The 13,645-nt window shown below is 34.2% G+C and overlaps 1 long non-coding RNA gene and 1 pseudogene across 1 annotated transcript in view; one reads left to right on the top strand and one right to left on the bottom strand.

Moving 5' to 3' along the window:
• LOC129532864 (uncharacterized) overlaps nt 1-13,645 on the top strand; it is a 54,045-nt gene that overhangs the window by 17,091 nt on the left and 23,309 nt on the right. The window contains exons 4-5 of the long non-coding RNA XR_008678799.2: nt 9,125-9,267; nt 9,993-10,143. This is a non-coding gene — a long non-coding RNA (uncharacterized lncRNA). The remainder of the gene's footprint in view (nt 1-9,124; nt 9,268-9,992; nt 10,144-13,645) is intronic.
• On the bottom strand, nt 717-1,549 carry LOC101153333 (R3H domain-containing protein 2-like; annotated as a pseudogene).

Genomic DNA, 13,645 nt, shown 5'->3' with positions numbered 1-13,645 from the left:
TTATAGGATGGTTGAGGTAGCTGTTGACCACGTTGGGAGCTGTAGACCACGGGGTGAGAGAGAGAGGTCAATATTTCTGGTTGGAATTAGAATACTGTCCAAGAGGACAGTGAAAAATCTGGATCTGTTGAGGGGGCTGCATGCAGTTCTGGGCAGAATTGCTGAGTGGAACAGTTGGAGATGGGGAGGAGCTGTCCTGTGGGAAGGGCTGCACTGCAATGAAGCTTATCTGCTGAGGATGCTGAAAGATAAGTGGGGACCAGAACAGAGGGGAGGATGGGTCAGCTACTTCTGTAGAATCTTAGTGGTAAAGGCTCATTTCTCCGAAGGGGTTGCTGATGTTGTCTGCCTGTGAGATCTTGCGATTATTCATGGGAGGCTGTTGCTGAGGCATGGGTGGGAGGGCAGGAAGTTGCTGCTGCTACTGCTGGGCAGTATAGGGGAGAAGGCCCTGGACAGACAGGGACGAGGTTACCTGGTTGCACATTTCCGGGGCACCTAGTGCCATACCTGGCCTGGAGATCCTTCTTGCACTGCCACGTTTACTGCTTCCAATGCTATAGTCAGGTGAAGATGGAGATTCTGCTGAAGTAGCTGGCTTTGGTAGCAAAGGGTCACATGTTTCAAGGCCATGGCTCTGAAGATTTGAGTTCACTATTGATGCTGCTCTGTTGGCTGCTTAGGGAAAGCTCAGCGCCTTGAGTGGCCGCTCAGCCCCTTAAGCTAATCCCCAGCTGTCATGTAGATATCTGTTCCAGACAATCTCATTCTGTACTGAATTGTTTCTCTTGAGAATCAATCTCTGCTAAAATTCTATATTCTTCTCATCCTTTATATGTCCTGAAAACTCTGTTCAGGCAGTCTTATGTTACTGGTTTTGTTGATGATGACAGATTTTCAAGTTTGAGCAACATTGTGGTCCATCCCCAAATAGGCAGCTATCCAGTGTAATTGCCTCCAGTGATATGAAGTCATCTGAGGGAACCTCTTAACTAGTTATTGTTTTAATAAATTTCAGAATCTCCTACTTTCATATTAGTAGCATCATTTTGTTCTTTGGGTTATTTTTCAGTGTACTTACAAGAAATTCATGGAAGTCTATTCCAGCGGAGTGTGTATAATTTTGGCTTGGGTTTCTGGACAACATCTTCCTTAGGACCTTTTTTTTGTTTGTTTTTGTCCTTGTCTTCCTTTTCAGAGACTTCCTTTGAGGACTTTTATTCCTCCTTATCAGAGGGGCAACTGATGTGCAGTTGAGTTATATCCTTGGCCCATCACCAAATAGGGTGGAGAGCTTCTCACATTCTGCTAGGCTATAGACAACTTCAACTTGGAACTGGACTTGGCTGTTTTTTCTGATGTGACCATATTTGATGTCCATCTCTGTGTCTCCTGAGTCAAACTGCTATCTTCCCCTCTTTCTCAATTGCTTTCTTGCCTGGAGTCTTAGATGTAGTTTTGTCTTTGATTATAGATTCTACCATCAGTTTTTTTTCCTGATTCTTTCATTAATTCAGAGGATCTTTTGAGCAGTGTTACTGTTAGACATTGACCAGCAGTGAAAGACTGATATACACCAGTAGTATGTATTTAAATAAATTATCAATAACTAACAGAGATGAGAATGATAAAGACCTGTGTGGTAGAGAAATATCCTTACTTTGTGTAGGTAAGCCCCAGCTAGGGCTTGGTGGTCTGAAATAAGACTACAGCATATTAATTTGATTCAGCATATTATTAATACAAGGTTAGCTAAAATATTCTAATGCGTTCATCTCCTAATATGATGTTCTTGCTAGGAGTTGGCTCATTCCATAACCCTCAAGTCATAGTTCTTTTTAGCCATAGAGGGAGAATAATCCATTCTTTATGGCTCATTGTGGGGAGAAGGTATAGATGTGTGTAATTATTTAGGCCCTCAGTATGTGATAGTGCATTGAAATTTTTTAATGTTTTTATATACCTTTTTTCCCAACATTTTGAGGTGGATAAGATTATTCTCCTTTTACAAATGAGAAAACTGAGATTGAGATTGAGATTAAAAAGCTTGTAAGTGGTTGAATCAGAGTTGTACTCAAGACCAACTCCACAGTACAAAATCTAAATAACTCACTATATAATATTGTCTGCTTGGATGCATGTATTTGTTTCCTGGGGCTTCTTTTAAAAAATTAGTTACAAACTTGGTGGCTTAAAAAAAATTGGAAATGTATTTTTTCACAGTTGTAAAGACGAGAACTCCAAAATCAAGGTGTTAGTTTCCTCCAGAGCTTTCAGGGAAGAATTGTTGCTTGCCTCTTCCAGCTTCTGGTAGCTTAAGGATTCGCCTGCCTTTTGGCAGCATCACTCTAATCTCTACCTTCACCTTCACGTGGCGTTTTTCCCTGTGTCTGGGTGTGTTGCCTTTTCTATCTCTTATAAGAAAGATTGTCATTGGATTTAGGACCCACTGGGACCCCTGGGTGATTTAGGATCACCCAGGATGATCTTGTCTAGAGATCCTTATCTTAATTACATCTTCAGAAACTCTTCTTCTAAATAAAATTGCATTCTGAAGTTACAGGTGGACATATCTGTTGAGGGCCACTGTTCAGCTCACTAAAATGAGCATGACCAAATTTTTTAAAACATGTTTTTGAATTGTGAAATATAATAAATATACAGAAAAATATATATTACTAATGTATGATATAATTAAAAATTATGAAGTGATCACCCGTGTAGCTACTACCCATATCAAGGCATAGAACATTCCCAGAACTCTAAAATATACTGTTTCCTTTAAGGATCACCTCATTCCTGTTCATTGGAATTATTATGACTTTATGGGAATTACTTTCTTGCTTTTCTTTAAAATCTTACTACTCATACTGTAAAATAAGACAGTTTTACGTAGTTTTCAATTTTATACAGATGAAACTTTATGTTTTACTTTGTGTTATGCTTCTTTTAATTAATATGATATTTATAAGAACTATATATATCGAGAGTAGCTGTAGTAAATTTATTTTCTTTACAACCTAGCTATATGTTTTACATTTGTTGCAAAAGTTTATCACATTCTATTTTTGGCTATCACAAACACATATTATAATCATTTTTTGTTTATTCTGGTATAACCGTGCACATTTTTATATGAGATGTATGCTCAGTAGATGACAGGTTTACAAAGCAGTTATGGCAATATACCTTTCATTAGCAGCTTATGTGAATTCCCAATGTTCTCACATATTTAATAGCACAGAGTATTGGCTGAAATTTTAGTTTTCTTATAATTTCATACATGTGCAGTTATATCCCATGGTGGTTTTAATTTCTTTCTCTTTTTTTGAGAAAGTATTTTGCTCTGTTGCTCAGGCTGGTCTTGAACTCCCAAGTAGCTGGGATTACAGATGCGTGCTACCTTGCCAGGCTTATGGTAGTTTTAATTTAAATCTCTCTAATTACCAATAAAATTGACAATATATCTTCATAGGTTATTGGATTTATACTTTCATAAATTTTTTGCTGGTTCAACTGTTTTTCCCATTTTTTCAATTTGACTGTCTTTTCTTATTATTTGTCTTTCTTCTTATGGTATGATTCTGGATAGGAGTCCATTTGTTAATCACGCATACTATAAATGCTTTCTTTCATATAGTAGTTGTCTTTGCTCTCTTTTTATTGTGTGTTTTCATGAGCAGAAGTTCTTTTTATAATGTAGTCAATTTTATTCATTTTTTATTTATGGTTAGTACTTTTGGTACTTAAAAAAAAGCTTTTTTTACCCTATCTTACCAATGCTTCTAATTTTAATTTTTCTTTTTCTGTGCATCTATCACCAGCTAAACCCTTTGCTGATTGACATATTCTTTTTCCAGAGATGGTAATATATTTAGGTTGTAATCAAATCTTGCTTAGTGGGAGCAATTCTGTCACTTTAAGATGTGTTGTATAATTCTTGTACATGATTTTTCCAACTTAACTTGGAAGCCAGTCTTAATTTGCTCATTTTCATCTTCCTGGCAGATTTGTTATGGTGGGCCTTAGCTATCCAGTAAGTAGGAATAAAAGAGGGTTTCCTTTGAAATTGGTTTGCTCTGATAGTGCTTTGGTTAAAGAATCTCCCCCAACTGATTTCAGAGTTGATGATACTTTATATTACTTAGGTATTTGACTACATGAAAAAGTTTACTGTTTATCAAATATTTTATATATGACACTTCAATGAATTATCTAGTGAAAGCTATAAATACATATAACTATGATAATTTTATTGAAGACTCTCAGATTCATTAAATTACATAATCAAGGGCAAGCTAGGAAGTTAAGTGCTGAAATACGAACTCAAGTCTGACTTTTTTTCAGTTCTTCCCTTAAAGTTTTAAACTTTGGAGTGACAGATTCACTTATTTTAAATTATATCACCAATTTTAAGAAATAAAAGAGCCATGTCATTTAAACTATGTCCAGATTTCTCCCTACAAGCATTCTTTCTTTATCCAGATTCATGTAGACTTACTCACTTTTATGATCCTTTTGGTTTACATGTTAGTTAAATGTAATGTGTTTTCTTTCTCTTTGGGAATTTTGGGGTGAGGTATAGGGAGCCTCTGTCAGATAAAACTTGCTTAAGCAAGTGGATTTTATTTTTTTCTTGTTTGCTTTTTTTTTTCTTTTTTTCTTTTTTGAGGCAGAGTCTTGCTCTGTCGTCCAGGCTGGAGTGCCGTGGTACAATCTCGGCTCACTGCAACCTCCGCCTCCCAAGTTGAAGCAATTCTCATGCCTTAGCCTCCCAAGTAGCTGGGATTACATACCACCACATCCAGCTAATTTTTGTATTTTTAGTAGAAACGGGGTTTCGCCATATTGGTCAGGCTGGTCTCTAACTCCTGACCTCAGGTGATCTGCCCTCCTTGGCCTCCCAAAGTGCTGGGATTGCAGGTGTGAGCCACCGTGTCCGGCCTCTTGTTTGCTCTTTAGCATATGTATTAGATGAGTGAAAAAGGGCAGTATGGGCAAGAAAAAGAAAAAATATTCAATTCAAGAAGTTTATTTACTGTTTGTCTACAATACCATTTGACTATGGTTGCTTTTTTAAAAAATTCTAGTTTAGCTTATACGGTTTTAGAATATATAAATGCCAGTGCTTTAAAATCTTAAAATCAGATTTATATATTTGTAAGGGGCAATTTATAACCTTCTGTCTCAGAAGTTACTTTTTAAGAGCAGATTCAGTGATTCCAAACTCTTCTACTAGCTCCAGACTAATGATGAAGATACATAGTTATCTCTGAGGTTATGGATGGGCTAGGGAAGAAGAAAAAGTGGGCATACTGATATTTTGACCCTATTTGCAAAAAGAGATGAAATATTATAATGAGCAGGTAAGATTTTTAAGAAAAACAATATTTAAAAATGCAGTGTCCAGACTAATATAGCACTTTTGGATAAAAATGCTCACAGTTGTGTAGTTGTGTAATTTTTCTAATCCCCTTTGCCTTCTAGCATAGGACCATGGACAATTTATCATGTAATTAATTCTTTAAAATTATAGTATATGTATAATAATAAATTGTAGTGAAAATTTTGGTATTTGAAATAACATCTAACATGTCAGACTAATGTTAATCACCAAGTAGTAAGCAATCTTTTACACATGTTTCTACCTATGGTTTCTTCTTAGTATTATTTCTCATTCTGAAACATTTCAGGAGTTCCTAGATTTGAAATCCTAGTATAAATACACTTCTTTAAAAAAATTCTTTTGTTTTTAATTATAATCACATCTTTTTTAGGAGAGCAATAGAGAGGGTAGCTTTTATGTGTCAGTTTCTCCATTGAGTTATACCCTGTCATGCTTTCAGGACATACATTTATTGTACAAATATATGTCCTACTAGTTGGTATAGATTGAAGTCAGAGTAAATCTTTATCATTCTACTGGGTGTTGGGGGATTCTCTTAAAATCATGCTTTTCAATTTACTTGGAGCCTCCTTGGCTCCATCTCATGCTGTTGTAATCATTAGTGGAAGTTCATAGAGAGTGGAATTTCTCTAAATATCGACAGTTTTTTTATTCAGAACATGAGTCCTGCAGGCATTTCTTTTCAGTTTTACTTAGCTTGAGATATTTAGCTGCACCTTTGACTTTAATATGCTTATTACAGAGCCTGAACACAGAATATGTTTCCTCCTGCTTTAAGATACAGATGGCAAAAATCCTTAGTCTGCCAAGGAATTTTATTTGCTTTTAAATCCTAACGGTCCCACTATATGACTTTGTTATATTAAGATTTTAATAGTGCAAATAAGGGTCAAGGCTTCTTTGTTGATGAAATTTTAAATCACCCTTTGGCTTTCTTGTATTTGACACTTATTTTCTGTTTCATCTTTAAAAGCGGAAGTCCATGAGCTTTTTTTTCATCCAGTGATGTAGTTGGATTTTATTCATGTTCAGACTCATTGAAACCTGCCAACCATATAAAAACAGTTGCCAATATGGGAGAAGTCTTCCTTGTGTTGTGATAGAAAGGATTTCACTGTTTAAAAGTAAACTTAAAATAAAAATGTATTCCCCTCTTTAAAAGAGGAGCATGTGCCTGCTTGTCCCAGGTGGCTTTCTATAAGAATGAGAAACAGGGTAGACTTATTTGATAACATCTTCAGTTGTTTTTCAAATTGTTTGTATTTATACACATACATACATAATATTTATATATACATACCCATACACAAACATCACCCCATATATATATACATATATATACACACATACATATACATATATATGTGTGTGTGTAGTGTGTGTGTGTGTGTGTGTGTGTGTGTGTGTATGATGTTTGGCCTTAGAAACAATCCCCATGTCAATGCCAATTTTGAATTGGTTACAAACATTACTTAGACTTGATTTCGACTTGATTTCTTTGGAATGCAAAGAAAGCTTTTTCTTTTTCTTAAATTAATGCTTCTATTTTTTTGACTTGTAATTGTGATTTATGTGTCTGGATTTTAAAATTATTTAAAATTAGCTGAATTTTGAGTCAGTGAATTTCTCTTGACATTACACTTAGTATGGTTTTGCTCTACTACCTGAGTTCTTTTTGGTAGGTGGAATTGTTATCTATCTAATCTTCTGTAGCAGCAAATATAGGATCATAGTTTAAAAAAAAAAGTCCTATTGATTTTGCCACTTTGATGTTTCCCTATCACTTCCATCCCTTCCATTCATTCTGTCACTGCCCTAATTCAGGTCCTCAGTTCCTTACATCAAATTTTTTGCAAGTTTCTATTTAGCCATTTTGCTTTCCAATTTATCTCCATTCTAATTTATTCTGAACATTACTTTCAAAAGTATCATTTTTCAAAAATATAGTCTTATCACACTTTTTTCTACTACAGAACCTTCCGTATCTTCTCATTGCTTTTGGAGTAGTTTCAAATTCCTTAGGAACTGCACAGTTCAATACAGCAGCCACTAGCCATATGCAGCTATTTAAATTTAAATATAAACTTATTAAAAGTAAATAAAAGAAATTGAGTTCCTCCATCACAGTAGCCTAGTTTCAAATACTCAAAAGTCACATGTGGCTAGAGATTACTGAATTGAACAGCACCATTCTAGAATATTTCTCTCATCATTAAAGGCTCTATTGGACAACCCTGCGTGGAATGTTAAGACACCCCTTCCAACTTATTTTTAACCATGTTCTAGCTAATTTTTTCAGCCTCTTTTTCTTCTACACAGTGTTAACATGCCTCTGTGATCCAGTCGTATGCATCTACTTATTGTTGAAAGCATCAGTCATTCAATCAACAAACTTCACTGAGCACCTTCTATATGCTAGGCACCAGTCTACTGGAAGCACAACTGTGAATTAAAAACAAAGCAAAGCAAAACAAAACAGCTGTCATGGAGTTTATATCAGTGTGGCTTATAAACATCCAAAATGGTTAAAATGTAAAATCTTTTGGCAAAGAGTACTAGAAAGAAAAATAAAATCTTGTAATGTGTAAACAATGATGGGTGGGTGGTTAGATGGGGTGTTCAGGAAAGGCCTTTTAGATAAAGACATATTTTAGCAGAGGCCTGAATAAAATGAGGAAATGAACCATGCAGCTCTCTGGGGTAAGTGTAAGCTAGTCATTCTACTGCCTTCAAGCTTTTTGCTACTCTTAGCTTTGTGGAAATATTAATAAAGGTCATAGCGTTATTAAGTGGTAGCCTCTTATCTTGCTCTAAAGTTTTTTGGTCTCAAGCCAGAATGTCATCAGAATCATAGACTATTAAAGCTAGAGACATCTATAGAAATCATCTAATCCATTTTGTGATTTTAAAAAGGAGGTACCTAAGATTTAGATAGGGTAATTGATTTAAGTGACAAAGTGAAATAATGGTAAATGGCAATTAGAACCCTGGACTCTTAGTATTTTCTGAATAGAACTGAGTTTTCTGAGTAATGAGATCCAGATGGAGATGACATCTTGAACCTTTTAAAAACTTTTGAAAATGTAATATTTAATTAATACTTTATTTTGGTTTTCTTCAGAAATTTGTTGATGTTGATATTCAAATGAACCATTTGTTTTTCTCTTTACACTAAGATTCCATATGGTCATTGGAAGACATATTTACAATGATATACACATGTGGCTATCTTTTAAATTTTACTTTCCCAATACTGTAAAACATTTATTAGCATTATAAACATTATACACACCTATATATATATGCATGTGCATGGTGGGTATATGTGTATATCTGTCATAATTCAAATATCAATTTCATGTTCTGCCTTTGTATTCACAAAACTCTAAAATTTCTTTGTGTGTAGTACTAAATGGCATAAAGTCATGAATTTTAATTGAATTATGGCTTTATTCCCCTGATGGGATCCTGAGGAATTGCTCTAAGAACTCACAGAAGGTGGCTTAATGTTTTTTTGTTTTGTTTTGTTTTGTTTTGTTGTTGTTGTTGAGATGGAGTCTCGCTCTGTCGCCCAGGCTGGAGTGCAGTGGCGCGATCTCAGCTCACTGCAAGCTCCGCCTTCCGGGTTCACACCGTTCTCCTGCCTCAGCCTCCTGAGTAGCTGGGACTACAGGCGCCCGCCACCACGCCTGGCTAATTTTTTTGTATTTTTGATAGAGAAGGGGTTTCACCGTGTTAGCCAGGATGGTCTTGATTTCCTGACGTTGTGATCCGCCCGCCTCGGCCTCCCAAAGTGCTGGGATTACAGGCATGAGCCACGGCGCCCGGCCCTTAAGAAGTCTTAAAGTCATCAATGATGGGTGAGTGCTCAGATTCCTCTCCTTTGTGGGGTGCAAGTTCATGACAGATTCCTTAAGGTTAATAGCTTAGTAGTATAATTTTATTGCAGTCACTACATTGTCAACGTATAGTAATCTCGTAACATACATCTTTATTTAATAATTCTGAAAACATTTTGAGCACCTAACTTCAGCTATTGAGAATAGATATAAAAGTATACATTATGCTCTATAATTTTAGGAAAAGAAATTGTTATCTTGTTACATCAATAAATCTTTCTTTTACAAACATCCTTTCCATATAATAAATATCCATTTCTCTTTCATATGTCCATAATTAAATGCCTTAAATGAATAAAATATTTCTTTTGAAAATACACAAAATGATTTGTCCAAACATGTAAAATGCATTGTATGGTTCCAGAATCTGTTTTTCATGTTATTCTTTGGGGTGTGATCTGTTCCTGATTAGTTTAGTGTTTGTGCCCTAATTGTAGTATATCCTTAAGGAAATTGAGTATCGGTAGACTATTTATTGCAGTTGAAGATATAGCAAAAGAAATAAGTTTCTAGGAGGGAAATACCTACAAGTGAATGATAATACAGTGTTAGTGTAAAACAGTCTTTCACTAAAGAATATATATACCATTATTTACTCAAAAAATATTCAGCAACAATTTTACCCACAGGTGAAATGCACTGGAGTGTCCTAATTTTGTATCATGTGTCCTTTCTGCCATTCTCAGGCTAATGGCACTCTTCACGACAAGCCTGATTGCACTGTTAAGCTCCAGAGGAAAAAATGTGGCTATAGAGTATATTAAAATACATACAATTGAAAAGGAAAATGTTCATTTTTGCAAGCAGAAGATTACCAACAGAATGCTAAAATTAAAGGTCAGTTTTAGAATGAGCTCTCATATTATGGAGTTTACGAACAAACTATGTATTATATAAGAAAAGAAAAAAACAATTTTATACCGAAGTAGTGCTTTCAAAAAAGTATTTTAGTTTTCTTATAGAAAAGTAGAAAAATGAAAAATACGTGAACCCTTTCTTAACCCTAATCTATGTTTTTTAAGAGTTTTTAAAATGTTTCCTGTGTGAACTAAAGAGGCAAGAAAGTGAAAAGTGTTTTTTAAAAATGGAGACACTATGGGAAAATATAGGCAAATGAAGGAGTACAAATAGAAAATGTAATTTTATTGAATAACAGAAAAGAAAATAGTGCAAAACAACCTCTCTATTCTTTTGTTCTTGGTATCAAAGCTTTTATTCCTGGTGATTGGTGGAATCCTTTTGGTTACTAAGCTCCCTTGAACAAAATCTAAAATCATATTAACTCAAATTCTGTGCTATTACAAACCATCTCATCTCATAACAGGACTTCAGTATATTTTTCTTAATATCAAAGAAATTATATGGGCTAAGTAATTCTCAAAGCACCACCTAAAGTTTAGGTATTTCTTTAGAAGAAACAAAATATATGTTCTTTTTCACATTCGTGTTTGATTTTATTATAAAATTTGACAGAAGAAACCAAGGAAAGAGAAAAGAGAAACCTCTAGAGACTTTGTATTTTCTTAGCTGACAAAAAAGCTTCAGTTTTAGGAATTTTTCTTTCTCTATTTCCTTTTTATAAGGTCTGACTGAAACCAGACAAGAAAAGAATATTACATTCTGTTTTTGGCTTTTTAGGGTTTTTTTTTTTTCAGCTAAAAGAAAGATTTGAAGTGCCTTTACAAGGTTATTTCCAAGGTAATTTTTCTTTTATTTTTAAATAGCAAATTTTTTGAGATTCAAAATCAACATCCAGTCCATATGCCACTGAATATAAAGTTCCCAGTGGTGAAATAGGCACGAAGTTAGCCTTGCCAGACTGTGACTGACAAATGTGGGGATAAGGAAAGGAAAGATTTGAAATATAAAAATTCCAAGACTAAGCTTGGGCCTTGGTTTTTGGTGATGAGAGTTAGAGGCACAAGAGAAATCAGTTATATTACGACTGTAAACAACACACACCTTGCTTTGCTTTTGTGTCTGCCTACATGCTTATAGTCCTAAAGATTTATGGGAAGTGCAGAAAGAAGAATGCAAGGCCTGTTTTAATATAATCAATCCTATTGCCCTCACAGAAGAAAGTACGTTACCTGTGATAGCAGCTTAACAGTCACAAAGTTTCCATCTTAACAGTACAATCCACAGCTTGTATTGCTCTAAGGAGCCATTTGGATAGTTAATATGGAGGGTGCAGAAGTAAAGAATGTAATAATGCTATAAGTGTTCTAGTGAATACTATGCTTAAGTGATGCTCAAATTAAGATGTTTGACCAACAGAACTCTTTCTTGAATTCCAGGTAGCCATGATCTTTGCACATACTTTTAATTTAAAAAAAAAGGTTTTTAAATTTTAAATATTATGTTATCCAGCAACTCAGATCTCCTTGAGGTTACCAATAGACATGATTCGTTTGTTGTTGCTGTTCTTTTCTATATCACACCATATGACATTTCTTTGAAAAGTCATAATCTTTTCATTTCAGCATTAGCAAAACCATCAAATTTAAATCATTGATAGTAATTCTTAAAAGGTTTTGAGATGATAATGACTCTATCTGTGAAGTATCTAGTGATTTAGTTCATTTCAAATACCAATTATCATTTTGATTTACTTGAGAATAATGAATGTAAGAAGCTTTGTGGTAATTTTTATGTGGGTAGAAAAATATAGCATGCACTCATGAATGTCTTGGTATTCATTTCAGATAGATTTTTTTATTACAGCACATGGTAAAAATTATGCCACAAACTATAAATAAATTAATTATCATAGATAATGCTCCCATAGATAACATTAGGTACTTTAAGTAGCTAGGATCAAGGAGGCAGCAATGCCCTGACTTTTTTTTTCTGAAAGCGAGACAGTTACCTGCATTTATCTGGTTTCTGATTTTTTGAATTCCCCCAGAAAGTGGGAAGAATTTCCTTCCTTTAGAATCTTGAAATCTGTGTATGTAACCCTAACTAATATAGTTTAGTTTTGCCCTGTTTTGAACTTTATATAACCAAATTTTGTGGTATGCAGTATCCTATGGTGTTATTTTCACTGAATAACATGTTTATATAAAATTCACCCATGTTGTTGGTTGTAGCTTTTGATTTTCCCCTTTATGCTGCATAGTATTCCATTATATGCTTATACAACACTTTATTAATCCATTTGACTGAGTATTTGGTTGTTTGGTGGGAGGTATAATAGTGCTGCTATGATCAATCCTATATATTTTCTAGAATACATTCACAAACATTACTGTATATATGAAGCGGAAGTGGTGAATCGAATGTATGCATTCAAAAGTTATTACAGCAATATATGCTTTTATCTACAGTTTTAATGATTCTGGGTGGTACATACAGTAAGAATCAACTGATGTTTTCAGGCTTTATGATTGTTGCAAACTGGTGGCTGTTTAGTGGTATTGTGATTTTAATTTGGAATTCCTTGCTTACTAATAACCTTGAACACCATTTGGGTTTATAGGGTATTTAAATTTTCTCTTTTTGTAGTTTCTCTTCAAGTCTTTTGACCGTTTAAAAACATTGTTTGCTGTAGTTTTTTGATTGATTTTTTTTGAGTTCCTTTCATATTCCACTTTTAAATCCTTTGTCAGTGTTATGTGTTGGAATTACCTTTTTCTATGCTGTGACATCCTTTTACTTTCTTCATCTTTTTTGATGAACAGTTTAAAGAAAAAAAGAAACTTACTCACTTTAAAGTACTTTCGGTGTTTTTTTTAATTTTTTTCCCAAGATTATAAAGATACTATCCTGTTTTACTATGTTATTCTCTTAAGCCTTCGCAGAGTTTTTTATTTGCTTGCTTTTGCTTTTTAATTATTTTTTGACATATACGTCTATAATCTACCTGGTGTTATTTTTGCCTAGTGTGATTGGTTTGGTCCTGTTTAATTTTTTTCATGTAGATAGCTAATTATCCCATTTCTTGAGAAGTCTGATATTTCCATACAATTCTTTTCTGACAAATCTACATTGCTTCTTTCTCATAAGTAAAATATCTATAATGCATGGGTCTGGGTTCAAGCTCTCCATTCTGTTTCCTTGTTCCATTGTCTGCCTTTGTGTCAGTACCAAACTGTCCTAATTATTGTGGCTTTATAGCAAGCCTAAATATCTTATAGAGTATTTGCTTCAATCCTGTGATTATTTTAAAAGATCTTGACCATTGATTTCCACATAAATATTTGAATTAACTGGTCAAATTCCACACATACACCCTACTAAAAGTTTGGTTTATGATTATATTAAATTAGTCTACAAATTAGGAGGAGATTCATATCTCTGCAGTATTGATTTTTCCAATCCATGTAATACTATGTAT

The sequence above is a fragment of the Gorilla gorilla genome, chromosome 3 (genome assembly GCF_029281585.2).
Source record: "Gorilla gorilla gorilla isolate KB3781 chromosome 3, NHGRI_mGorGor1-v2.1_pri, whole genome shotgun sequence".
Lineage (NCBI taxonomy): Eukaryota > Metazoa > Chordata > Mammalia > Primates > Hominidae > Gorilla > Gorilla gorilla.
The sequence above is the reverse complement of the archived record's forward strand: the minus strand, read 5'-3'. Positions and strand labels throughout refer to the sequence as shown.